Source organism: Pseudopipra pipra, chromosome 1 (genome assembly GCF_036250125.1).
Source record: "Pseudopipra pipra isolate bDixPip1 chromosome 1, bDixPip1.hap1, whole genome shotgun sequence".
Taxonomy (NCBI): Eukaryota; Metazoa; Chordata; class Aves; order Passeriformes; family Pipridae; genus Pseudopipra; species Pseudopipra pipra.
Window position 1 is genome coordinate 89,391,814 of NC_087549.1, and position 27,310 is coordinate 89,419,123.

The 27,310-nt window shown below is 42.0% G+C and overlaps 1 long non-coding RNA gene across 8 annotated transcripts; it reads left to right on the forward strand.

The window, feature by feature from the left end:
• On the forward strand, positions 1–24,672 carry LOC135418773 (uncharacterized). 8 transcript variants are annotated; one of them, XR_010432660.1, is made up of 4 exons: positions 3–18,656; positions 18,850–19,519; positions 20,665–20,773; positions 21,132–24,672. It is a non-coding gene; the product is annotated as an uncharacterized LOC135418773 (long non-coding RNA). The 8 variants fall into 8 exon arrangements; XR_010432661.1 differs by having other exon boundaries at positions 1–18,656; positions 18,850–23,435; positions 24,388–24,672; XR_010432655.1 differs by having other exon boundaries at positions 1–18,656; positions 18,850–20,773.
• Positions 24,673–27,310: the final 2,638 nt, after the last annotated feature.

Below are 27,310 nucleotides of genomic sequence, written 5' to 3' on the forward strand. Positions count from 1 at the left end.
GGTCCCTGTCTCAGGGACTGTCCCAGTCCTTCCTCAAAGGTGCCTTGGTGCTTTGGTTATAAGAATTATGCAGTAAACTAAATGACAACTAGCCTCAATTAAGATTTAGTTTGGAGACTAAAAACTCTCCAATGATTTAGTTTCAGGGATTAAGGAAAACAAAACCTTACCGACGGCTGGATAAAATTCACATTCCTTTCAATTGTGATCATCCTACATCAAGGAAACGTTTGAAATGTTGGCAGTCTCCTATGATATGCCTGTGAAAGTTATTATATTTCTTTAAGTAATTTAAGAAAAAAGAACCAAGAGCTATAGCCCAAATGTGTTATATAAATCTTCATTTTTACAAAAATAGTCTGATTGATGTCAGGTCCCAGTGGGTGACCTTTAAAAGAGACCACATCAAATGGAGGGGCAGAGCTGCAGCTCTCCACTCCCACATTGGCTCTTCTCCTCCTCACTTCTCCTCACCAGAGTGCCTCTAGACAGCTATGTCATCTGTAGCCATAAAATAAATTGAAGAATGTCTGTCTCGCTAAAGGCAAAAAAGAAGGCCTTCTCTCATCTCCGTTGAAGTGGGCCACATCCTTATCGGGGCTGCAAAATGAACTGCGTACCTTCATGGAGGCTTAAATGTCTGTAAAATCTGCTCCATCTCCTCCCTCCCCTCAGATCAAGGTATCCTGTGTTAAGAGGGATGTTTCTGTGGGGTCTGGGCAAGGAGGGACAGGAGCCCTAGCTCTGTGCCACCTTTAATTTGCAGTTTAATTACTGTAGGAACAGCATCATTTGCTACTCCTGCCTTTCAACATCAAAGTGTTAATTCTAGAGGAAGAAGAAAGTTTGATTTTCAGAGGGGCTTTCTGAAGCACAGCTCCTCAGAGGAAATATGTGTGGGGATAGTTCATCATAAGTGGTTCTTCTTACCCTGATGAATATTTATGCTGAAGAATTCAGCCCAGCATTGAGGGTGCACAGCTCACAAGATTGCTTGACCGATATCAGAACCTGGTCTCAGGGGTCAAAACACACCAATTATTGTGGTAGAAAAGTTTGCATAGACATTTTCTTCCCTTTTTCTTCAACAACAGTGGTCTGTTTGGTTGCAGCTTAGAAAAAGAAAATATTTTCTGTACCTCTTTGAATCACAAAGGAGAGTAGAAACAATCAGTGCTATCATTACATAAGGGTGTCTTACTTTCAGAAAGACATACAAGAGTAATGTAAGGCAAAATATAGTCCTGCTGAAGTGTCCTGCCAGACGTATTTAGAGATGCTGTATTGGCAAACAGGAGTTCATCTATTCAGATAGAAAATGACACTGGTGGAACAAACTAGTACTTAGAGGGAGGTGAAATATGTTGCAAGAGGATTTGTCTACCTTAGGCCTAGGAGCAAAGAGGAGGATAGAGATGTGAATGCTTCATGGTGACCTACTCCCCTATGGCCAAGTTCCTGCACCAGACCATCATATGATTGCCTGTCTCAACATGTCATGTGAAACTTGTGAAAAAAGGACATGCTGGTGCCCAGCGAGCCAAGGCAGCATCTCTCAACCCATGAAACTTCGTGATAGAGGTAATTTCTTTCACTTCAGATGATTTTGTAAAGTAAGATTCCTTTTCCCTTCTTTAATTCTTTCCATGACCACATGAACAAATAACCTCTCCTCAGGTGTTCAGTCCCTAGTACTTGTCACCTTCTAAGAAGAGCCCTTTGGTCCCTCTCTAGTGTCAGACAACCAGCAGGAGAAAGCCAACACATTGACAAACCACTTTAGAGCAAAATGTCACAGAACTTAGACCAGCTCTGGTTTAAGCATCCCTAAAGGCCACAAAATCTTTTGGAACTTTCCCTGTTCACGTTGAATTCATGGACGTTGCAGTCATTTCCATAACAACAACTAAGGTCCGGAAACCAAGATTAGGCTTTTTATGAAAGACAATTAGAAGATCAGAGAATCACAGAAGGGTTTGGATTGGATGGGACCTTAAAGATTATCTAGTTCCACCCCCCCTGCCCTGGGCAGGGAACCCATAATGCAGCAAAAGGCACTTGTTTGGATGCCCTTTTGGGCAAAAAGCCCAGTGCAGTTCAGATACAGGACAAGGAAGACCTTGATCAGTAATTGCGTGGAGGGAAGAGCACAAATATATGTCTGGGTTTGATCCCTATTTGCTCCTTACCTCAGGGAAGTTGTCTAGGCAATATATTGAGAGTCTTTCCAACAAGAATTCCGGGTGGATCTATTATGGGGCATATTGCCCTTCCAGCTTTTTTTGTCCTGTCGTATAGATACAACCACTGAGTTTTAAATCACAGGGGTCACAAAGATTAATTGAGGATCATTCATTTTCGCCCTGAAATATATTTACCTGCCTAAAACTTCTGTGAATCTGTTTAGATCTCTTTTTTTATTTCTGATTGAGCAGAACTGTTGATTTAGTCTTGGACAGAATGTCTGAGAGTCAGAGCACACCCACTACATGCTCCAAACCAAGTAATGGCATGTATTACACCCCTTGTTTTATCACTCACAGTCAGAGAACAGTCTTGGCATTTCAGGCAGTTCCCTAGATGCTGTTAGTGTTTTAAGCATTTGATATTCATGACATACTCCTTGGGTAGGGTTTGATTCATTCAAAGTATTTTTCCACTGAGTGGCAAGAACAATAGCTTCCAATTTTGATTTTTGTAAGTACAACTTTAAATTCTCTTTAAAATGCCGTTATTTGCTTAAAATATGCTACTTCTGAAAAAATGCCTGCCACAAAGCTTGTATAGTAAAGCACTTGAAGAATGCTTTTCTTTGAAAGAGAAAATTTATGTGAGAGAAAGCTAATGAAAGTGATCTTGCTTTTAAAAAAACAAGCCGTAACCTACAAAGATATTCTGAGTAGTTCTGGAATCTTAACTGTCATTATCAATTAGCCCACCTTAATTACTGGGGGCAAACTCTCCAGGAGCAGAGAACACTCCTAAGTTTGGATATAGGAGGACAGGCTAAATACATAGTGTTGTGCTTTAGGGGATTGCTAAAAGCAATCAGTTACAGTTTTGTGTAATAGCCCCTTCAAGTTTGTGCTTTCTTTGGGAAACTGTGCAGAGCAAAATGCATGGTGTAGTGGTAAGAATAAAAATTCACTTTCAGGGAAAGGGTAGGCAGGACCACTGGCAGAAGGAATTCATGGGAACTGTTCAGATGTGATGGAGAATGCCATACCTTTCCCAAACTACTTCACCCTTCCTCATCTCCCTTCCTTCTTGAAAAATCAGATTCCTCCTTCCCCACTTGCAGTCCTCTCACTTTATCTTTCACAGGCCTGAATTTTGAATGCTCCTGCTATGAGGTGTTGTGACTCACCCACATTCAGAGCTTGGTCCCCATGTGTTCCTTTATCTCTGCTATCTGGATGCAGGCTAGCTCTCTCAGCCACAGTGGGTCCCTGGTCCCTCCTAGTAGGAGGGTCAAAGCTCTTCCCAAGAGGCAGTGTGGCTTGTCTGGTGAAACACAAGTTGCTATTATCAGCCTTGTTTTGTTTTCCTGAGAAGCAGACAAAAAATTTTGTGTTCCAGACACTTACCCTCAGCACAACACTCCAATGCCCATCCATTGTTAAGCTTTGCCCACTGTTTATATGATGCTTTTACCTGTAAAGATAAGAGTTTTTTAACAGATCTTATGAAGCAGTGTTGCTTCAGAGGAAGAAGCCTCAGCACTGAGCTGGATTTTCTCTCTCTTATTTCCTGGCTTAGGGAAGGCTGTACTATCTGCAGCTGGTGGATACGGACTTCAGTGACCTACAGGGATGTTGCTGGGGGATGCTTTTAGTGAGGTTTGGCTGCTACACACGTGTCTCCAGCCTTTCCTTGTCCTCTTGGCTGAATATGGACAAGGGAGAACTGTTCGGTGCAGTAAAAATTCACAAGTTGTTGCAAATTGCTTAGCTCTACTTACTCTACAAGAGTTTTATGCAAGTGTGTTGTTCAGCCCAGGAAATGATTGCTGCAAGTAGTCCAAAAGAGGGCAGAACAATGCATTTTCTACTTAGAGTACACAGTGTGATCCAAATCATATCCTTTTGTCATATCCTGTCACACCCTGAATGGTGTAAGTCAAAAAGGCTGGGCTGCCTGGGGCAGGCCACCATGTAGTATTTCCTGAGTACTCATGCTCGGTCTCTGTACAGTCACAAATCAGTTGTGAACAGCTGCAGAAAGTGAAAGAGAGGGGCAGGTACTGCTAACGCAGCTTTGTAGTCGTTATTCAAATAATGTGTGCAGATGCTTTCTTACCAAAAGATTTTTTTGCTTCAGAAATCAAATGCCACGCAGCATCACAGACTAGCAAGTAGCAATTATGTTATATTCCTCCATCACTATGAATTGCCTAAATAACGAAAAAAAATTGTGATGTAAATTCAGCCACACAAAAATATGTAGGCTAGAAAGCCTCAGAACAAACAGGAGGCAGACTATGGTGAAATCTACACCTGCAAATAATGATCTCTTTTGTCTATAAAGCTCTGTTTTCATTATACTTGAACTTTCTCACATATTAAACCTCTGTTTAGAGAACTACCGGTATATCCTGATGCTTCCAGGACTGACTGAAGTATATTTTACTGTAAATTCAATGCTACAAAAAACCCCCGAAACTTCCTAACTGATAAATCCAATCAATGATATAATTAAGAGCTAATGATGTGTCTGGTAATGCATAAGGATGGTTTTTCTCCAGAAGAGTTTACAATGTATTTCCTCTTGGCAAACAGCAGGTACGTGGGTTTTGACCCCTTCTTAAACAGGAGTGGCAACTCTGCAAATAAATTCACGGCTACCAGTCAACTTCCTTATTTGCTTTTGAAAGTGAGGCAAGACTTCTCTGATTACTCGTTAAACGCATCTTCATTAAACAACTTAACGTGATCCGAGTAGTCCGAGGAGGTAAATTGCAATGGTCAGTTCACACAGAAAAAAAGTATTTCAACAAAAAAAGCCCATGAGAGTAAACCAGCAATTAATATGGTCTTTAACAAGCACAGAATTCAAATCAATTGGTAGGGTTGTTCAGAAAAATCAAGAAGGTCGCTGCATATCTAAATGAAGAGGGACCAGACTGCTTATAGGCTTCCAGGTTCAGGCTTAGCTGTTAGACAGCAGCACCTCTCCAAAACACCAGCAATCACAAGGGAGAGGTTTTGCCAGGCAACACTTACCTTGCCAGGGATGCTGCTCCTGATGCTCTCCACTGGTCCTTCTCATCAGGTTTCTTGTGTCCTTGTTAAGGTTAACGTAGTCCAAGGAAGCCACATCTGCCCATTGGCTCTGTAGGGAAGGCTTGTTTGTAGGAGTACATTTTTACTCTGCCTCCCCTCTTATTTTGTAAAAGAGAGAAACCACAAATGTTTTTCTTCCTGTTTTAGTTATTTCCTCTCTGCTTGGCAAACCTTGTTTTTGACAGGAGCTCTCAGATATTTGGGCTGTGTTCCTTGAATCAGAGAGCCCCCAGGGACAGTTCAGTGGTCATCTGTGACTGTCTTGTAGTCACCAGATTTAGTGGAGCTATAATGGGTAATAATTTCATTTTATTATGGTTATTTACTTGGCAATCCTAATTCCTGAGGATTTTTCTAACCTAGCTACAGTGCTAAAAAAGAGCTTTGTCGCTCTGGAAAGTCAGATCAAGGCAGGGGAAAATCTAAACAACTCAGGAGAAAGGCACTAGTGTCCCTCATTCAAATAATATTGAGTAAGTGATCTCTCTGTATTGATCAGTACCAAGGAGTCTCTAAACTCTCATTGCATGATGGAGCATGACTGAAAAGGGAAGAGAGGGTTTTCTGGAAAGTGATAAAGTGATGGTGTGAGACAGTAAAAAAAGAAGTTATACAAATTTGTTTGTCAAGATAAGATCTAAAAAGCTCAGTGAGTGGGAAAAATGAGCCACACCTCTGAGGTCAAAAATGGTGGGCAAGGGAGGGAAGTGGGAAGCACCAGGATCTGACAGGCTGCCAGCAGTAAAGCTGGAGTTATCAAGAGGAGAGGTACAAAAGAGAAAGGCTCATTCATTGCCCTTCAGCTTCTTAGTCTCAGTGCACATGACTTCAGAGTATGGTACTAGCTGAAGCAAGGGGGAAGGTACTAGAAAAGGTAAATTTATTAATTTCTGTGTGCCTCACAATTACAAAGAAGCCTCTCAATATGTCCTCAGGTCTCTTCTGTTACAAAGGTGATCAAAGCTAATTTGATCATCCAACTTATGAAGAAAGCATTGTTTACATCCTTATCTTTATCCAAAGCTTTTCTGTGTTAGTCTGAGCTTTCCCCACCCATAATACACTTCTAACCTATTTCTCATCTGCAGACTAATCAGCTGCTCACCTATGCAAACATGGTTGTTATATTGCCTGTGAGACATTTTGCCAAGACCAACCTTTGTATCAGAGATAGGAGGACCCAGACCAAGCTCTGTGCTCACTAATAACCAGCAGCTGGTCATGCTGGTCTTCTTCCTAAAACTGTACTTCCCTTGTGCTTCATGATCCAAGCTGGCTGAGGTCCTATCTCTATGACTGCTCCAGGGATGCTAATTCATTTTTAGGTGACAGGGTCAGGAGTTCAGGTTCAGGTCCACAAAAACATGTTGCCTGCCTTGCCATGGTCCAGAGGGCAGCAGCCTGGCTAAGGTACCTGCTCCTTCATTTATAGGTATGACCATGTGTACCAAAGTGACTTGTATCAGCTTCATCCTGGCCACAGAGCTCACTAGCTGAGCTTTCTAGGTTGTGATCCCTGCTGCACTGGGCCACTGTGGCTGAAGCAGGGCCGGGCTCTAGCAACAAGGACCCCTCCTGCTTTTGCACCTTCTCCTCATTGGCCAGTGAACCAGAGCCTACAGGCACCTCAGTACCACTGTGAGCTGTTTTCAAAAGGTCTGCTTCCTGCAGAAATGAACCTTCCTTGACAAAGACAGGAATTTGCAGCCATGTATTAGGGCTGCATGTTTGTGTTACCTCCAAAAGAACAGCGCAGTTAGAAGGCAGAAAGAGTGCTCAGGCATTTGGAAACCTTAGAAAATCCAGCTAGTTAGACTGCATCAGGCGTGAAGAGGCTGGATTTGTTATTCTGATGAGGTACAAGTATTATTTTCTTAACCTGCACAGTGCTCAGGGCAAGCTATGACATATTGACAAACGATGCCTCTTACCGGTGAAACCCACTTGTCTCTTTGTAGGCGTTTATGACCCTTTTCATATTCAACTCCGCTGCACTTGGAATATTGCTGTTTTCTGTGTCAGTGGAGAGGTGGAGCATTTGCCTGATCCTCAGAGGTCTCATCATAGGTTAGTAAACTCTGTCCTGTAGTTTCAGATACAAAATCCCAGCTGGGATGTGGATAGATGCTCCTCACCTAGTCAAATAATACATATAACAAATGCAAGTAAACATGTCTGAGGACCCTCTTTCATCCAGAAATGAAAGGTTAACTTCAGATGAAAAAGAATAACCAAATGCTTTTGCTGCAGTGTGTTGAGCACAAAAATATAATTACTTCGGTTTTCCCATCTCTTTCAAGTCAAAGGCCATTCACAGCTTCTCATTTTCCTCAGCTGGACCAACTGATGCTTTGTGTCCAGATTGATACCAGCTGTGTGTCTCATTATTTGAAATGAACATGTAAGTCAGTTTGTTCTTCCACGTATGAAACCCATTATTCTCCAAAATCTTTTGCTGAATAATAGTTCCAGGCCTACTTGACCCAAAAAGACATTTAGCAATCCTTCCTGATGGCTTCCAAGTTAGTAAACACACCAACAGGGTGTTGCTCAAACACCAAAACAAAACAGACTCTTCATTTCAGGCAGCTTCAGCTGATTTTAGACTGCATCCACATTACAAGCATCAGCTACGGCCATGTTTTGGCTTGCAGAACCTTTTCCTCACAGAGGGATTCCTGGTATAAACACCAGTGGCTTTACTATTGAAAATTTTGCTGTCTGTTAATTCTTTTACTTTCTTACAGCCTACTTGTGTTGCTTGGCCAAAGTTGTTTCCAGAGGTATTCCGCATGTAAAAGAAATCCTTTCCCTATTTAACACTGATCCAACAGGTCCATTTATTCTCCCAAATAGTTGCTTGTAACCCCTGCTATAGTCATCTGTAATAATTTTTCCCAAAGTCCAGTGGCCATCTTTTTCTCTTTTCCCTGATACACCTCTTGCCGAATCATCTTCTCACAGCCCCATATGTTTATAACCGCCTTTGAGGTAATTAGTGCCTCATAATGCTTCAACTCATCAAGTTCTGTCTGAGCTTCAGCCCTCAGAGCTGTCTCTGTATCTGCGCCCCAGTTCCTCAGGAAAAAGTAGTTTTATATAAATTGCTTTTACGTAGCACAGTTGTTGCATGAGACATGACATGAAACAGACATTGCACAAAATGACACAGCAGGTTCAAGGACTCCTGTAATTGCTCCTTTCCTGTTTTCACTACCTCTGGAACGTGGCCGTCAGGACAGGCAACGCTGTTTAGCCCCACGCCCCTCTGAGCCCGGGTCTACAGACCATGAGCTGCTCCTGGAGCACAGCTTAGCTAATTAAGCTTAACAGAGCAAGTCTCTGGTTGTGGCTTGTTCGCATTTTCCCCTAAGGGCTTTGCTTAGACATAAATTGACCATAAAGTGATGAAGTGTGCAAGCAGGTTAAAAACTCAGGGAGAGATGGATGTGCCACCCCACTATAAGGTAGGGGTTCACAAAAGTGGTATAGCAGGTTAAGGCAGTGGACTGAAAGCCAAAAAGCTTGAGGCTCTTTTCCCAGCTCTGCTGTGGAGTGTGATCTCTGATAAGAAATTCTGTCACCCTTTTAATACCTTCTTTCTCCTCTTCTCCTTGGCAATATAAACTGCAGAGTCTCTTTGTGTCAGGATTGACTTTTGGTTTATATTTTTTTCATCATCATTAAAAACTGCTTCCTCTCCCCCTGGCCCTTAAATTAGATGGATACACTTATAGTGATCCCCAGTACATACCTTGGAAAAATGATGGCAATAAAGAAGAAGGAACTAGTGAGACTTGGTCCTAAAAAATAGGAATTACTCTGTGGGTGTCTGCATTCGCATCAGTGTGTATCAGTGAGCTCTTTGGGACAGCGTCCTTTAGTTTTCCAGAAAAAATTGTATTTCAGACAGTTCTGTTCTTCAGGGATTTGGGTCTGACTCTGCTAAACACTTTAGAAAGCCTTTTTCTATTTAATTGGTACAACAATCTACATTAACAGTATCCCAAACATAGAAATATCGAAACCAGGTACAAAGTGTCTCCCTCTCATTTCAATGTACTGAATTAATTTCTTTGCTGAGGGTTTGAAGCTGATTCGAAGCCTTGGCAGATACCAAAAGTAAGACCATCCACTAAATTTCAACTGGGCTCACGTCAAAATTATGTGAAATTATAAGTCTCATTGAGCTTACAAGTGAGGCTATAATTGCTCAAAATTGTGCTCAGAGCATTAGAGATTTGCTGGAAGATTCATGGCCCAGAAGGAGCCTTTTACAGTAAATCTGGTCCCACATCTGGTTTGACATCGCAGTCTGAAAATGGGTATGATTTAAAGAGTTTTGTGTCTTGCCAGGAAGGCTGTAGCACAAAGCATTTGATATGTTTTTCACCCAGTGGAAAGAGAATATCTCAGACTTCTGTCAGTTTGGATGCTGACTAAAGTGGTGGCTCTGAGGGAAAAGACCACAGTGACTTCTGGCTGTGTTTTACAAAACTGAAAATACGTTTCCAAGAGGCAGATTCTGGGCATGGTCTATGTAGTTGTGTTGCATGACATGCAGCTGGGTTATGAAAGGGTAAATTGAATCCTTTCTTATGCACCTCAGTGCCAGGGTGAATTAAACATAAGAGCAGTTTTCTTGAAGCAGCAGAACAGCAGCTGCTGTGTCTCGCAAATGAGATGGGTTTGGGATCAGTGGGAAGGGAAAGTATGGGGCAATCTGAGCCCATTGCAACTGGCCTGATAGATCCAATTCAGTTGTCCTCAGGGTCCTGATTCACCTCCCACCTCTGGGATGCTTGCAGTCAAAAGAAATAATAGAAATAAGTTACTATGAAATGAAAGACTGGGATTAGCTTCATAATTTATAGTCAGCTGCACTTAAAATTCCCTTTTTTTTACTGCTTTCTAACTGAGAGCTTCTGAGACATGACTTTCTCTCAGGACACGTAGATTATTGCACTAAAATTTCACTGAGATACTTTGTTTGTCTATGCTAAGGTTAGATTGCTCAACACACTCTTAAGTAAATAATGTAAAACCCAAGGACTAGCTACTGCAAAATGTTCTCTATAAAATAATGAAGTACGTAACTGGCATTGTTTGAGCAAGAGCTTATTATATTGTTCCAGTATTTTTTAGTCTAGTAGGATGAGGGCAGAGCAGCAGATACTATCTGGGAGTAAAGCACTTGTACTTTTAAAACAGCCAAGGCTGGCCCTGAGAGAGTAGCAAACTTTACTCCAAGGATAACTGAGCAGTGCACAGGCTGACATGGGTGTACATTGTTCTGACAGGATGGGGGTGAGCAGTGTGGTTGGGAGGCCTTTTTGAGGAGAAGTGTCAGACAGTAGTGTACAGGGAAGAGAAAATGGGAAAGATGTAGATGTGGCACGCGTGAAGGTCTGTGGGTTGTTGACAAGTGGGAGGTGTTCAGAGGCAAAAATTTGTTTTAGGTGAAATATCCTTCATCCCCCCAAAGCTGCATTTCTGGGGCAAGACTGGTGTAGGGGGCAAGAGGAGCTTCAGAGGAAGGAATTGATGTGTCAGCCTGAGTGTGACTTGTGCAGTCTGCATACTTGCTTTTTGTACACAGGGGAAGGAAAGATATGAGGGTACTACTCGTGTACTAATTGATCACAAGATCATCCTAGGTCACTGACATGACCTGCCATTAAAGAAAGGGAAATAAATTGCCAGGTGGGGAATAGAAATATTGATGCTATCTTGTAAAGCACCAACAAGATATCATCTAGAAATCCAGGCACTAACTTCCAAGCAAAATAAATTCAGGGACAGATGCAGAGACAGGTCATTAGGTTCATTATGTAGATGATTAGGGGTTGTTTCTTTGTTAGGGAAAGGTATTAAAATGTCTGCTGGTTTGTTTAGCTTTGGAAAACAAAAGCTTCAAGGGGATACGATTGCTATCTATACATACCAGGAAAAGAAGAGAGCTGTTTAAGCTAAAGGGGAACTCTGACAGAAGAATAAATGAAGCTCATGCCAGCCTTGAAAGGAGACCTCTACCCACAAGAGCAGGGAGTATTAGTGTGATAAAAACAAACTTCATTTGAAGGTGCAGATGGAAAGGCAGTGTATGACCTGGGGCTGTAAAATCCTTTCCAATCTTGTGTCCCCATTTGCAGCAGGGTTTACAATATCTGGTGGTGAGAACAAAAGCTTTTTAGTTGGTGGGCAGTTTTACAGAGGAAGTATTTAAGATCTTCCCTCATGTTTCTAGTACCTTGTGCTTGCACGGGTCTGTGCTCCTGTGCAAAGAGCTGCAGAGGGCCATTGTTCTGACTTACCTTTGCTTTGGGTTTATTTGGACAAGGGTAAAAATCTGCCTTGAGACTGAGCTTGGTTCATATGGAGACCAGCTGTGAAGAAATGGAGAACTTCTGTGAAAGGCTGAAGTATGTGCGAGGGCACTTGGAGCAGTTTGTGGGTTGCGTGTCTTGTTAGTCTTTGCTGTTTATTGCCCTGTTGCTTAAAATTAATGGGAGTTGTATGTATCTTGTAAATGAACATATAGGATCATTTCCAAAGTCTCTGTCCATTTATTTCTCTCCAAAGTAGAAACTAATGAGATCTGCAGAAATTTTTCATTGTAAATAAACTCCTTGACAAATATTTGAATGTTTTTGTTTTATAAGTTAGTTGTAAATATTTTTGTCATCGTTCAGCTGTTACCAGAAATAACTCAGCCCTGGAATTCGCTCTCTGATAATACGTTACATCTTCCTGGAATAACTACATTCCAGAGGTCACATTCTGCAAATAGCTTTCCTAACTTAAATTACTTGCCAAATAGTCTGAAGGATCCTATATGACTGCTATTGCAAAACCCAGCTTTCCTGGTAGCCATCTGCATTTAATCACTTTCAGGGATAAAAGTTATGTGCAGTGCTTTTGGACCCATGCTTTTCTTTTGAGAGCACATACCTGCAGATATCTTCATTATTCACATTTTATGTTCATGTGAAGGGTGTTCATACCTCCCATTCCCAAAAAGCACAGTGGGGTACTGCTAATAATGGCTGTTCTTTGTTGTAAAGTTATAGTTTGGCAATAGCTTCAGTATTATCACTGTGATGCTGTAAAGAAATGAGGACAATATGTTTGGGCTTTGTTTAGAACAGAGCACTGCAGTTTGCACTGCAGTTTTCATATATGTTTTTTCTGTAATTTAAGAACTTCCAGGCTTAGTAAAAGCTAGAAATCAACTAAAATCAACTGAGAGTCTGCAAACTGCACAGATAACAAAAAGAACAGTTATTCTTTAACTTGTACTAAAGTTAATACTATCCTTAGATCAGGACTGAGTTGTCAGGGAGAAAGATGAAGGGGTAAAAAGAGATGGATGGGGAAGCACAGATGGAGTGATATTCTTCAGAGGATATTCTTCTGAACTTAAGAGAACCATTTCACCTCATCTCTTTAGCATGAAAGACAGTCAACTTGCTAAAAGAAAACTTTACAGGACTAAGGCCTATACCCCCTCTTTCCATTATGCCACCTAATTCTTACAGCTCTGTGAAGTTAGTGAAGAAACTAGAAGGTAGAAGGACATGGCTTTGGCACATGGGCAAATGTGGCCTCTGAGAATGGAGCACCACAGAAGGGCATCAAGCAGAGCAGAGCATTGCTAATTGAAAAGTACAGGAAATTCTTCCTGCAGTCTCCAGGGAAAAAGACTTATTACAAGATCAGAACAAAGCAGTTATTTCTATTTTTTTCCAGGTGAAAAAAAAAAAATTCCACAATCATATATCCTTCTTTTTCTTCGAAGTATAATTTACCATGAATGTACAAGCAGAAAAAAAGCTGTTTCTGATCAACCTACAAAAACTTTGTTTCCCTGCTAACAGTAAAACAGGGGTATGATCCTGAATATTTGATAAGAAAATAGGAAAGTGGAGGGTCCTTCTAAAACAGACATTACTACTTCTTTTTACATTTTGCATGGAAAACACTGAATCAGGCAGCTTATCAAAACCTGCAGTATTTTGACTACATTTTTTTGAGTTTGGGAGCATATGATGCTTTTTTTTCCTCAAATGGTAACATTTTACTCTCTATCAGATGTTCATAATGGAGAATTTTATTTAACCAAACCCCTGATTTTTCCATGGGTAACCATTTGCAGTGGCAAAAGGTTTTGTTTCAGCTCAAAGAGTGGGCGACGGAGGAGAAGGATGCACAGCAGGAGGATCAGGGACCTGATGCAGCCTCAGACCCAGCAGGGGCTTGTGGGGGGGATGTATTTTCCTTGTAAGCTTTTAAAACCTTGGCAGTGTTTTGAAACAGCAAGCAAGTAGCTACCAGGACTCAACAGCTCTCTGGTGACCATCATGTTCCTGAAGCTCTGCTTGACTGCAACATGACTTTATATAGCAATTTATTCTTTAACAGCTACAGGAATCGACCTCATGGAACAGCATCCTCAGAGCTGGCACTGTGCTGGCTCTGAGCCTGTGAGGTCCCCTAACTTCTCCTGTTACATCCTGCAGTTGCTCTCTTTGGAAAGCCCAGGCCTGTCCCACCAAGCTCAGGGGTATCAGTTCCAGTGCAGCCGCTGCCAAACAGCTTTGTGAGGCTGCTCAGGAAACAGCCTCTGAAAGAGTGAGGCTTGGCCTTTCTAGCAGAGAAGGATGAGGGACCAGCGCTGGACTGTGTTCCCCAGGGAAGGCAAGATGGACCAAGACATCAGGAGAGATTTCTTGATCGTAAACTAAGGCTTGTATTGAGCACTGGTATTGCAGGGCAATACACATCGGACTCGAAGTACACCCTGGGGGGCAGCCTGGAGTTAAACGTTCGAGTGTCCTCAGGATCCCATGTAAAGGGGTCTGTCTCTACCTAATGGGGAACAGTTGGCTGAAACACTAAGCCACAGCTTGGTGTGAAAGAAGGGTTTTCTGCTTGGTAGGCCAGCAAACATCTGACAAGTGGGAATCATGTGTTCCCCTCTTGTAGTTGCTGTGCAGAGGTGCAGTGGTGGATGGCACTGCCAAACCTGCCAGGACCCTGGACCACCCAGCATCATGGCTTGTTGTTGCAAGACTATATGGAGCAGTCACTCATCAGTAGGTAGTTGCTCCCCATCAGGGAATGACACACAGTGACATTTGGATGTGATGGGTAGGCCAGGCCCTGCTCATTCAGCCAAAACATGCAAGGTCTGTTCTGGCATTAATCTTGCCAAGGCAAGGGGTATCCATCAACAATTTTTAACCAACTTGAGATAGCAGAATGAATTTATATCAGATCAGCTTTTGCATGGTTTCCCATATGGCACTAGCAGTATCTAGGCAATGTACTGTTTCTCTTAAACAATGCCCTGCCTGAAAAAAAGCAGGTATATTGATCATCTGCCCTTGTAGAAAGGATGAGGAAGAGTATAAAGAGAAAGAGAGAAGAAATTTTGCCTGCTGGGGACTGAGGATGAAGTGTGACTCACAGCCAGCAGTCCTGAGAGAGAGTTAACCCTGGAGCTCAGCCCTGGCTCTCCCTGCAGGGCTCTCCTTTGCTTGCAGAGAAGGTGGTAAACCCTGGATGTAACTGCGTCTGCAAAGGATGAGGGAGGGCAGAGGGAGCTTTTATTTAAGGAACCTTTCCAGGAAAACCAGCCCATGAGGTTATTCTTTTGCTGTTCAACAACCTACATTGCAAGAGAAAAGGGAGTACAATATTCTCCAGATTAGGGAGGAGGACTTTGTGTTTTGAACTGATTCAGAGGGGCCCCTCTCAAAGACTTCAGAACAACACTAAAAATAGCTTACTCTGCTAATACCAAGGAAACACTTTTTTTTGGCCAAGAAATTGCAATCCTATTTTTTATGCCCACTGATTTTAGAAGGGAGAGTTATATGTCCCTTTGTGTTGGGCCTCTTTGTGAGTAAAGCACATTAGGAAGATCAAGGTTTCTTTGTACTTTGTTTGAAGAGCTATCAAATAGCAGCAGTATCAGATAATGTGGATTATCATCTTATAACTCTCTACAATTTTATGTGTTTTAATTACTGGTACAGAAGGAGTTCTGTGGGACATCTGAGTCTTAGAAACAGACACTAATTAAACAAGCAAAGTGTGCTGAGATCTCTGTTTTCCTCAACGGTATCAATAACAAAATTCTCTCACAGGTCAACACAAACTTCCTTCTCCCCCTCTCATTTGAGCTGTGGGTAATGAACAGTGTAGTGTTTTCATAATCATCTAATTTACGTAACAGCAGGTATACTCAAAACAGAGAAATAATCGGGCCAGGAAATCCACAGTGGCTGTTCCAGTAGCTTTGCAGAATCCCTGAAAAACCACACATCAAATCCCCAGCTTCTGCTTTACACAAAGAAAGGCTCTTTCTCCCTGTGGATCAGTGTTGTTATGAAAAAACATTATAAAATCATAAATAGAAAAGGTAATCTGTTCAGGGCAGTGTAGAAACATATCCAAGCTAAGTGTGGCCCCACTTCATCTACCTTCCAGTAGGTAGGGACTGGGAGGAGCATTAATACAAGCTGAACACACCTTAGAAACCTGAAGATCATTGACTGCTTGCCTAAAGGAATCAGGAAGCCTAACAGTTGACCCTAGAAGCATGGAAAAGGGACCATAAATCATGATCAAGAATATGCCCAGATTATAAAATGTGCCCATATATAGAATACGGGTGGAGGGTTGGCAATTTCTTTCGGTAACTTTGTTCTTCTGTCGAAAGGGTATTTTAGCTCCTGTCTGGACAGCCAGCTCTAGACTGGTGAACAGGGTTGTTTTTATGTTCGTTTTCAGCTGAGCTGTTGGCTGCACACCGATTATAGTAACCCAAGAGCTAAATACAGTTCTTGAACCTTCGTCATCCCTTGTCTTATTCATTCCCTTCTTTGTGGTCTGTTGCATGCTATAGTACTGGGTATTTAACAATGCTTGATGTGACACAGAATACTGCAATATTCCCAGAAAGAGACCTCTCTGAGGCATGCAGTGTCTGTATTTGTGCTCCTGCGTGCTATACTGTTCTCCAAAGCAGGGAGATAAGAATGGGATTATCCCATATCTGCAAGCTACAGGCTTCTCAGACCTTTCTCTCAAGCATCTGGTGCTGGCTAGCATCAGAGACAGGATATTGACCCTTGTTTCTAAGCAAGTCTGGCAATTCCCATATTTCCAGGCACTGGACAGAAACAGACTGTTTTCTGGTAGAGGGTGGCTCATATTTCTTGCCAATGCTGACAGTCAAATGCTGCTTTCACATTCTCTCTTACTGCTAATACACAACCTCAGGCTGAAGGTCAAAGGGTAGATCCTGGATGTTCCCATGCAAGGAAAATCAATTTAGATTCACAAAAGACAGAAGAGTCAGTGCAGAAGGTCACCACGTGGTCTCAGTCACTCTTCAGGTTTAGAAATTTGAACAGGGAGGAAGGAGAAGGATGAATGAGTATGAATTGATGGAGCAGGATTGCTTGTGAACTGGCAGAGACACAGGCAGAAGGGCCATCTGCAGTAGAGACTGACTTATCCCACTGTGCCAGGCCCTGGACTATCCCAAAATCTCATAAATATTTGTAATTTGACCTCAGTTCATCCCATGGTGAAGCAAGATGTCTACCAAGTTTTGATTCCAGATCCAGCCTGAGACTTATAGTTTTATTTTATGGAGAAATTTTAAACCAGATAGTTTGCTTTGAATCAAGAAAGGGACTTGGACAAACAGAGAATGACCTGATCCCTCACACCAGGAAGAATGAAGATGATTTCGAGCTTAAAACACTGGGATAAAACTACAATTCTGCTCTCTTGGTGTAGCAGGGTAAATCTGCTTGGCTTGTAACAGAAAATTTGCCAGAAATTAGAGCAGAGAAACACTCTCCAAGTGTTTTGGGGGCTATTCTTTGCCTTAGAAGGATGCTCAAAGCAAGAGCCAGGTAGTTTTTGGAGGGGCCAGGGCAAACGACTTTGAATGAAAAGCAATGGGAAAAGCAACTCTGAGGGCAGTGTGTGCCTCCCCCCGGCATGCAGCGTGTGGAGGAGGTATCGGTTGTCTCTACCTCAGCCCCCCACTTGCCTCTCTGCTTTCAGGCTGGTGAATGCACTGGAAGGAGTCACACTGCATACATCTCACCAGGATATGCTTATAGCTTGTGTTAGGGATGTTGACAAACTTATGCTGTTCATTGTTGCATTGTGTTTGAGCCAAGTCTCACAAGAGGAGACAGACTGTTGCTTCTCTGAGAGACTAAAGTCATCATTTGATGAAAAAGCACCCAATGAGTGAATTCCCCCTTCTGCCTCTTTATATTTTTGAGCACTGCTCAGTAATAACACCAGGCACAGCTTCAAATTTAAGCACCAACATCCCTACAGATATAGACTGTTTGCAGTTTTTATGTATACAGCCGAACACGACAGCTCCCCAAGGGCCAGACCAGTGCTGCTCTTTTCATCTGGAGGCAGATTCTTCCTGTAAAGTCTAATACCTCTTCGAATTGAGCAGGGTTACATCAGAAGTAGAATATGAATCAGGATCTTTGTTTGTCATTAGGCATTTAGTTCATATTTGGTGTTGCTATAAATAGGTCATTTGGCTGCAATCCTTATTTCCAGATTTTATTTTTATTTTTTTAACCTCAGCTACGCTTTTTTAGACCATGAGCGTGTGATGAATCTAAAAATGTCAGACTTGGAATGGGAAAGGGCAGATAACTGAAGCATGGCTCACTGCTGTCCCAGGCTGCTCACTGCCTGCCCATTGCGGACAGAAGAGGGCCAAATGATCAGTCTTGGCACAGTCACTGAGGGTTGTTTTGAGTTCCTAGGAATTTAACCCTATGACTTTGACCTTTGACAAGAACACTTAATTATTTCCAGCTCTCCAACCAGGTCATAAACTGGCCCTTTAGAAAAGTTTCCTGCTTTCCATAAAAGACAGCTCTCAGCTCCTGTCATAGCAAAGTTTATATTCTTTGAATGGAGGGGCTTCTTGAATCAGCAGGATACTGTGGTTGGGTTACAGAGTTCAGCATTTGGTTTTGTTTTTAACAGTAGATGCATCTGTGCTCCAAAATGCCATCCTGTGTCCAGATTTTATATCTCCCGAACTTTTCCTTTTGTTTATTGTTTCCCCAGATATTGGAATTTGAAATCGTTCCTTTGTAAAACCAGAATTTCAGAATAAAACAAATTCCACCCTTTTCCTATTTTCAGGACATATAATATATGGATAATAATCAATATTTTTTTCATCCAAATACCCAGCAGTGACTGCCTTGCACTCCTGTGAGCCTTAAAGTTTCGGTAACAGTTTATGAGTGTATCCCTTCCCTTGGCTGACATATTGAGCTGCATATGGCACACTTTCTGTACAAGGTAAGAGAAACTTTTCACCTCTTTCTATAATGCTCTCCATGCATTCATTTTATCAGGGGGACATTTCTCCTTCAGTCCAAAAATAATAAATGCAAAATGTCAGTTATACCAGACTAGTCAATAAATCAGAATGCAAGACCCCAGCTGCAGCCTTAATGAAGAAGTATTTCATCCCATGCTTTCTCTGATTTAGGTAGACACACAGACCTAAACAACCATGATGCAGCAGGGAGTAGAGACTTTGCCTGGCAGCCTGGCAAGCCTCCTGTTTCTTGGCAGCCCTCAGAGGAGCAAGAGGGTTTTGTGCAGCACTCTGTGCACACGGCGTGCCCGGTAAGGAGCTCTTGAAACCATCGAAGCTTCACTTAAATGACGGTAAGGTTTAACAGAGAATGTAATTCTGCCTTCCCACTTAACAGCTTTACCAGTAAGTTGCTGCTTTTTCCTTACATGGGGATGTGGTTGGTGGGGACATTCTTTTAAAATGAAAAGGCGGCTCTTGGTACCAAAAACCACTTGCCCACATTTCTAGCATTTAAGGCAGCAAAACAGAGCTGAAAAACAGACTTATACTGAAACACCTATTTTTAGCTTGATTTCCCAGCTTTTGCAGCCCCAGCTCTGCCTACCGGATCTGAGGCAGAGCTCAGTGCCCCCTGGGGGCACTGGAGCTGCCCCAAAACATTCAGCTCTGGTCCAAATTTATGTTTGCGTCAGCCCAGGTGTGAAGCCCAAGGTCAGACCAGAGTGAGGGGTCACTTGGAATGCCTGCACCCTGGGGAGAAACCTCCACTGCCTCCATGCCTTCAGCTCTGATTTGGGATCATTGAGATGCCACAACCAGCTGCAGGACCATCATGAAGGTAAAGTCTCTGAGATGTCACTGAGGAGAGAAATGAACAGCACACTTTCCTCGCCTTGCTGTGAGGAGGGGGAAATAGAAATGCATGCATTGAAGATCACCAGTGGTAGCAGTGATTGCATTTCTTGGTCTACAGTATTAATTAATTTAGACAGTGACATCATTAAACTTGTCTTGAAGATCAGAAAGCAGCTGTAAGCATCTTTCCTGCTTGGAGGGAATGCCCCATGCTTCAGAGAAGGCTGGAGTCCTACTTGTGACCTAGGAAATTCCAGCCCTTACCCTGCCTCTTGGAGGCTGCCAGCTTCCAAGCTGGAAGCTTCCAGCTTAGTTAACTGTGGGAATGAAGCCATAGCTGAGCAAAGGGGGAAAAGGAAATTAAAAATAAAAAAGGTGGAAAGCTTTACAGGCCACAAGCCTTCAGAAAAAGGGCTGAATTTCAGCCCTTCAGCCATTTAGCTCAAAACACAAATGGCATGTTTGTAAAAAGACACAGAATCTCAGTTGCTGGAAACAAAACAGCGATTAGTGGCACTGCTGAAGTCTGTGTCTTGAAAGGTTTGTCTTTTTTTTTATACTTTTGTCCCTTCACAGTCTTCTACCTATACACAATGTCCTGAAAATGCCTTCTACTGCCTTACTCTCACCAACAGCATTTTGCAAAAGATGAATTGCATATTGTTTCCTACAAGTCTTTTCTTCAATTCAAGTCTGCAAATGAATGACTTTTTAAATTGCAATTCCCTGCTGCCTGAACCAGATTCTCACCCAGAGGCTGCTTTATACTGCTCCAGCAATGCCAAACTGCTGAACTGCCCTTGTGGTATGAAAGAGACCTGGACGTTAAAAGGAACATTCTTTCATGTCTGTAGAATGTTTTCCATATTCTACAGAAGTACCAAGTATTCTGTTTACTCAAAATAATAATAATAATAATAAAAAAAAGCAAACTCACCCATATAATGTTCCTACTCCCAAAATATACCATATGGTATTATAAATGTCATCTTTCAGGGCCCTTCTTTTTGAAAAGCTAAGAAGTTTTATGGCATAAATATTTTCCCTGTGAGCTTAAGAAACCAATGTGTCAGACACTGTATTTTTTTAACAGTTATGGTATGTTAGATCATGGTCTTTTGTGGTTAGGTATGACATCAGGCCACCACAAAGCCATACCAGGAGAATCACACGGAGAAAAACATGTCAACTTAAGAGCTTTCAGCATTCAGGGGAATTTGGAAAAGCCAAAACCTGGGTATGTAGAATGATCTATCTGTTGTTATTCTGACAAAGCTAACCTGAGGTGACTTGCAAGCATACATACTTATAAGAAGTTGTAAGGAATAGATAAGGAGAAAAGAATTACTATTTGGATATTTCAACTTCAGGAAAAATATCAGAAAGGCAAGCCAGCCACTGCCCTCCCCTTACCGTCCATTAAATACCTGATAATTCACCTACGATCTCCAGCTCTTGGTGCCTGCTTTGCTAAATGAAAGAGGCAGCCCAAATTGCTAACAGGCACTTGGAATCTTGGTGTACCTGACCTGCTCCTTTCTTAATGTTCCTATTTATCCATTCCATTTATCTGTTGTTTTCTTTCCTTAATGCAGCAATCCTTAGACCTTTCAGCCAACATCATGAAGAAACACACAAGAAAAATAAGTTTTCTTGGAAGACAGATCTGCGAGAGCAAGTGCCAAAATGCGGATGGGCAGCTGGAGCACAGTGATGCCTCAGGCTGGCTGCAGGTGATTTAGGTCGGGAGGGACCTCGAGACCCAAACCTGGGTGGATATAATCTGCCATGTGGGGTTTGCTGTTTTTGTGCTGGTTGGTGGAGCTGCCCTGGCTTGTCATGGGTGCAGAGGGGTTAATTCCTACCTTGTGCTCATGCCATAAGTATTCGTCCACACAGAGTAGCTGGGGAGCCTGCTCTACCCCTGCAGACACAGTCAGTGGTTGCCATGGAGGAAGGGCCCCTCCAAGACATGCAGCATAACTTGGGGGAAAGTAGGTCTCTACCTCTGCAACAAGCAAGTAACCATCTACAGAGATTTGCATCATCAGCTGAGAAGTCATTGCCTCCATGGAGCTCAGATCCCAGAGTTGAAGAGAGGGTTTTTTTGGTTGTTTGGGATTTTTTTGCAGAGCAAATGCCTGCAGCTTTATTTGGGAATTTGCTATTTCTGTTTCTGACCCATAAAAGCACTTGTCTGCCTGTAAGTTTTTTTTCCTTTTTCTAACTATCCTAATTGAGTTAATGAAAATTATTCCATCTACCTATGAGCTTTTTCTTGGCTAGGACTTACTCCATGCCTTTGCCATCATTTAGGAAAGTGTGGTTCGCACTGCTGGCCTTGTATGTTGAAGGACAGAGGCAACATGCGAGATATCCTGTATCTCCGATAAGCCTTGGAGAATTAGAGCTGTGAGCAGCCTCATACTGAGATGTGTACATGGCTGCATACGTAAGAGGAGATGTCTCAGATTGCAAAGGCAGTCCTCCTATTGGCATTTCTTAACTTGCAAGTCCTCAGCTTTGTAAGCCAAATAATGTCCTATTAGCACAGGCTTGCATTTAGGCATGCAATAAAATGCCTTCAAAGGCACAGATTTATTGACAAATTTTTTCCTTCCTGAAATTGAAAGGACAAGAGGAACTTCAGATTCAAATGTATTTTATAGACCCTCTTCTACTCCTGCTTCATGGTCTGCTGTCACCACCGTGCCCGGCCCTGCCAGAACAGAGAAACAATATTAGATGCAGCAGCCAGAGCCGTCTGACCCCCAGCAGCAGGGAATGCAGTTGGTACCAAGTTTCTCTCATTTCCCTTTCTGAGAAGAGACACGTCTTCTACACTAGTGTGTCTTAAGTACTGGAAAATACATTAGTTGCTGGGACTGGTCATACATGCAAGACTGTTTTAGGAGGTAGTCCATTGATACTGGTTTCTATTGTAGCATATATTGATTTGATGTCTATAATCAGTCAACTTAGCAGTATTTTTTTTACTGAAAAGTGTTCTGTGACTATTTTATTATTTTTTATCTTTGTAATTTTTATATAACTGTTATGACCTTCTATTCTTAATGTGGCTTTCCTTTGTGATGTGCAGCTGAGATGTATAAACAAAGTTTTTTCAGAAATAATTTCATGTGATTCATCAGGCCATTCAGACTTAAACAGTCTGCTTTGTACTTTGAATACTGACTATTCACAGCAATGTGATCACAAAGAATATATAGCTCGAAAATTCCTGTGAGAAATTTTTAGGGAAATCTTTCTGAATTAAGAACTCATATTTATTATTCTTTTCAGCTGTTTACAGACAATCTACAAACCTGATGAGACAATGAATTTGTGGACTTCATTGCATGAAATTGTAGCAATTATTAAGTAGTATCTAAACAAAGTGGACTGTGATTATTAAATTTAATCTAAACAAAATGGACTGAATTTGACTTCCTCCTCCTGTTATTGTCTTTGCTAAAAGACTTGTACAAAAGCAGTGATAGCAAATATCACACAGTATTTCTTATCAGCCCTTACACAGGGAGATGAAGAATTTTCTGATAACATTTATTGTTTTTTTAGATTCAACATGTTCACAACATAATAGAATAGGATATCAGTTCTTCTGACTACACATGGGACAAACCCCCAAGAGCCAATCCATTTGTTTTGCTCTCCACTTTGGATAGCTTGACACTAGCTTAGATATTATCCTTCTTAATTTGCTTTAATGTGCTTAAGGATGGTTTTGTTATTGTTGTTAGCTGTTTATGTGTTGGTTGAGGGCTTGGAGGACTTCTGTGGTCAAAAGCTCTGACATAGGTCTAAACTCCTGCATTGTTCCCTGTTCCCACAGCTTGCGGGAAAGCTGCTGAACCCGCCCTGCCCTGCTGCTCTCCTGAGTGAGTAGTCATGGAGGGTAAACTGGGGCTGTAGAAGGTGTGAGGCTTGAAAAAACAGAGGGATCCTATATTCTTTGCAATATGACAGAGAAATAAAGTAGGCTAAGCTCCTAGGTGTGTCCTCATGTGCTGCACCAAACAGTGCATCCCATAGCTTAACTCTAGATTTTCAAAGCACCTTCTTGAGTGGCACTGGGAAGGGGTCTTCAGAAACACCTCAAAGCCACAGTTGCATGTTTGCCTGCTTCAAAACGGCCCCCACCTAACTTGTGGAGAGGCAGGGAAAAAAACCCTGTCAGAAACACGTGTCTTTAGACCCTCCAACAAGGGCTAGATACTCAGCATTTGCTTAGTGTGGCATTGGTCTAGGCATGCCTGTCCTTCTAAGCCCTTGAGGACAGGGAAGTGCTACATCCTTTCCCTGGGTTGTTGCAAGACACTTATTAATAATTGTCAGATACTTATCAGAGAGCAATAAGGAACTTTTGGACTTTCCAGGGAAACAGTTAGTGCACCTTTTTTTAACAACCAGATGATGATGATGATGTCCATGATTTTCAAAGAGAAAGGTGGTTTCCAGAGGCTAGCAGCTGCCCTTGAAGGTGCAGGAACAAATGCAGGGAGCAGCAATGCCAAGCAGACACAGCAGGAAGGCAGCTTTGTGTGTTGTCTGTAGGTGGTATTGAGAACAACACTGCCCTGGCCTAAAGGAAGAGTTTGTCCTAATCACAGCAGAACCTTTGGTAAGGTTCCTTGTTCTAGCAGCAAAATCCTCTCCCTCCTGTGTTCTGTGAAAAAGACAGAGGATAAATATTCTGGGCTGAGAATGATACAAAAGGGGCCCTTAAAAGTTCTGCAGTCTCTGGCTTCAGGCCCTTAGCAAGAGATTTCTTCAAGCTGTAAAAAAAAAGGAGTTTAAACATTTTCTATTTATCCTCTTTTCTTTGTCCAGAGTCTTCTCATGTCTCCAGCTGCTGTATTCATGTGCTTCCCCATCTGGAAGAGAGCCAGGCACAGGGCAAGTGAGTTTGTAAGCTCAGAGATTCCCTCTTACAGCACTGGAGAGAAGAGTGAAAGCATTAGAGAAAAACAGCAGTGGCTCTTCCCTGGATTGTTTTGCCCTCTTTATGGATTACCATGCTGGTGATTTTCCATTACTAATGGAAGGTTAAAGTTTCTACTTCTGACTGGTCTAGTTCATCAGAACTATCAATAAAAACAATGGATGAAGGTGAAATCCTTGAACTCTGCACTGTCTAAGGTGTGACTCTTGCATCTACTTATATTGGTGTGCTACTATGCATTATAAGCCTCTGATGGCAAACAGAGTTTAGATAAATACAGCTGAGAAAACTGATAATGGCCAGAAGTAAAAAACCCCACAGTTGTTCATTGTCTTTTAGATGAGGAAGTGTTGTCCTTTTTTCTGCAGCTGACAACTTTCCCTGGCAGAATAGCCAGCCTTCTTAAGAGTGTAAATATGACTGTCACTGTATGAAACCTGTATTTCTCTTGCTTTGTATATTAAATTGTGTATAAAAGACCTCTCATTTGTATACTGCACAAATATGCTAAACCTCTTTGAAGCTGATTGAAGGAAAGATTTTACTGGTTATTTTTCAGGCAGTTCTTGGCTAATTCTGGGTCCATAAAACATACAGAGTACACGAGCCTTCCATCCCTCCGTTGCTTGCAAGGAAGATGGACTTGGTGTTGTAGAAAAACATGTTTTCACAGTGTAAGCAACCTGTGGTGCTGTTCGCATGAGCATGGTGTAGAGGAACAAGTATCTTTTTGATGGTTTTTTTCAGTCTCCCTCTAAATGGACTTCAATTTTCCATCAAAAACTTGGGGTAAGAATCTGGACTGGAAGAGATGGGAACAGTAAACTAAATTAGGCAACTCTGGGCATCACATGAAATAACATCTGTTGCAGTACCAGTAAAACTCCTGGGAAAAACTTATTTAAAAGGAACATGGAGAAATGGAGCATCTTGCTTGCGTACTGCAATCCTCCACCCTCACCACCAAGAGCTTCTGTAATAAGGACTCCATGAAACAAAACAGTCACATTTAAACGTTCTACTGGCAGTTCTCATGGAGTTTCTTTAGTTATTCTGTGTTCCTGCTTTCAGCAGTTGAGGAGGACAAACACAGTAGACTCATCCTTCACCTCTTCACCTCTCAAACGTTTTGCCTGATAGCATTTTCCTCCATTTTCCTTAGTGACAATGGTCTTGGAAGAGTCTGCCCCAGAGAAGAGGTCTGGGTAGGAGAAGAGGAGTAAACTATGATGCAGAGTGTGGGGTATTCTTTGAAGCCAAGGTTGTGACCATTTGCTCTAACACGGTTTGTGCCTTCTCCCCTATAGCTCTGCTGTATGTTGTTGTGCACCATTGGCCCATAAGCTCACAAACCAGCCTTTCACTGGGGAATGCAAACAAATGGTCTCTTCCAGTGTCTCCTCCAGCCTCTGCAAGGCCCCTGTGTCCTATGACAATTCTGATGTAGTGTTCAGCAGTAGAATCATATGAATTTTACTCAAAATTCTGATAACAGGTAGGATGGGGGCATTTACATATTAAGTCCTGGCTCCCTGCCTGATGGACCTAAGGAGTAATTACAGCAGGAGTGATTGCTTTTGGTTTAAACAAACAGATTCTCTTATGAAAGTTTTTTTATATATATATATATTTGATAAGGGGCAAAAATGAATAATTAGACTTATTAGGTTCAAAGCATATTAAATTCAAAGCACAGATCCAAAGTTGAAACAACAGGCTTCCTTCCCCACCCCAAAACACAAGGGAGTATCTAGATTTTTAGACTGGAAGGTCACTGGTGGGTGACAAAAGGTACTTTTGTTCTGCCCTTGGCTGCACTTCTTGCTTGGAGGCTGACCCTCCTCAGGCCAACCTCTGTCACCCTGCTTAAAAAGGTGAGTGTAAAGATATTGACCTATTTGGCAAAGGGCTTTGACATCTATCTGTGAAAAAGAGCTGGGGATGAGTTGCCCTTGCAAACTTTGAATATTTCACTTTGGTACATTACTTCAGCTTGGAAAATACTACGTGCTAAATTTGGGCAGGTTTTAGTGTTTGTGATTCATTCACAAAGAATTCCAGACTTCTTTAGGCTCTTCCCTTATTTGTAGGTATTTGCTGACTAGTTTACTAAATAAGCTGTTCTGAGGCTGTTTGCTACACTTGACACCACTTATCTGTTCATACGACTGAGTCACGCACCACACAGTCTTAAACTGGTGTGTGGAAATTAATATATGGTAAACTGAAGCAAAAGCCCAGCCTTGAGCACAACCTACAGCTTGGAACGGTGGGGTGAGAGCTCCACCTTCCCACGCCTGGACTCTGCCAGTGTGTGACTCAGGGCTGGCAGAGCAGGCAGTGGTGGGATTTCTGGCTTGATAACACCGGAGGACAAAGAGGAGCTGTTATCTGGTGAGCACGCAGAAGTACTCTCCATGCAGATAGGGTATTGGCACATAAACTCATGAGCTAAGCACTACATGCAAAAGGTAACTGTAATACAAGGATACTGAGAGCATTTTGCTTGGGGTTACTTCCTTGATAAAATAATATGCAAACTATGGCAGCTCTTTCCTTTAGCAACTCCTCTTTGAATAAGATTTCTAAGCCATATTCTGAAAAAAAAATGGAATTTTCAGAATATGTCTCATTATTTTGAAACCTCCTGCAGGCAATAGAGAGATGCAGTTACAACCTGCTCATGCTTTCTCTTAAATTGATTTCAATTCTTGTATGTGAACACACTGTGATCTCAACTGGTACCGAGTGATATCTTCCATGAAAACACACAGCTGTCCCTTAATGGGAGATTAGTGATTTCACAACATG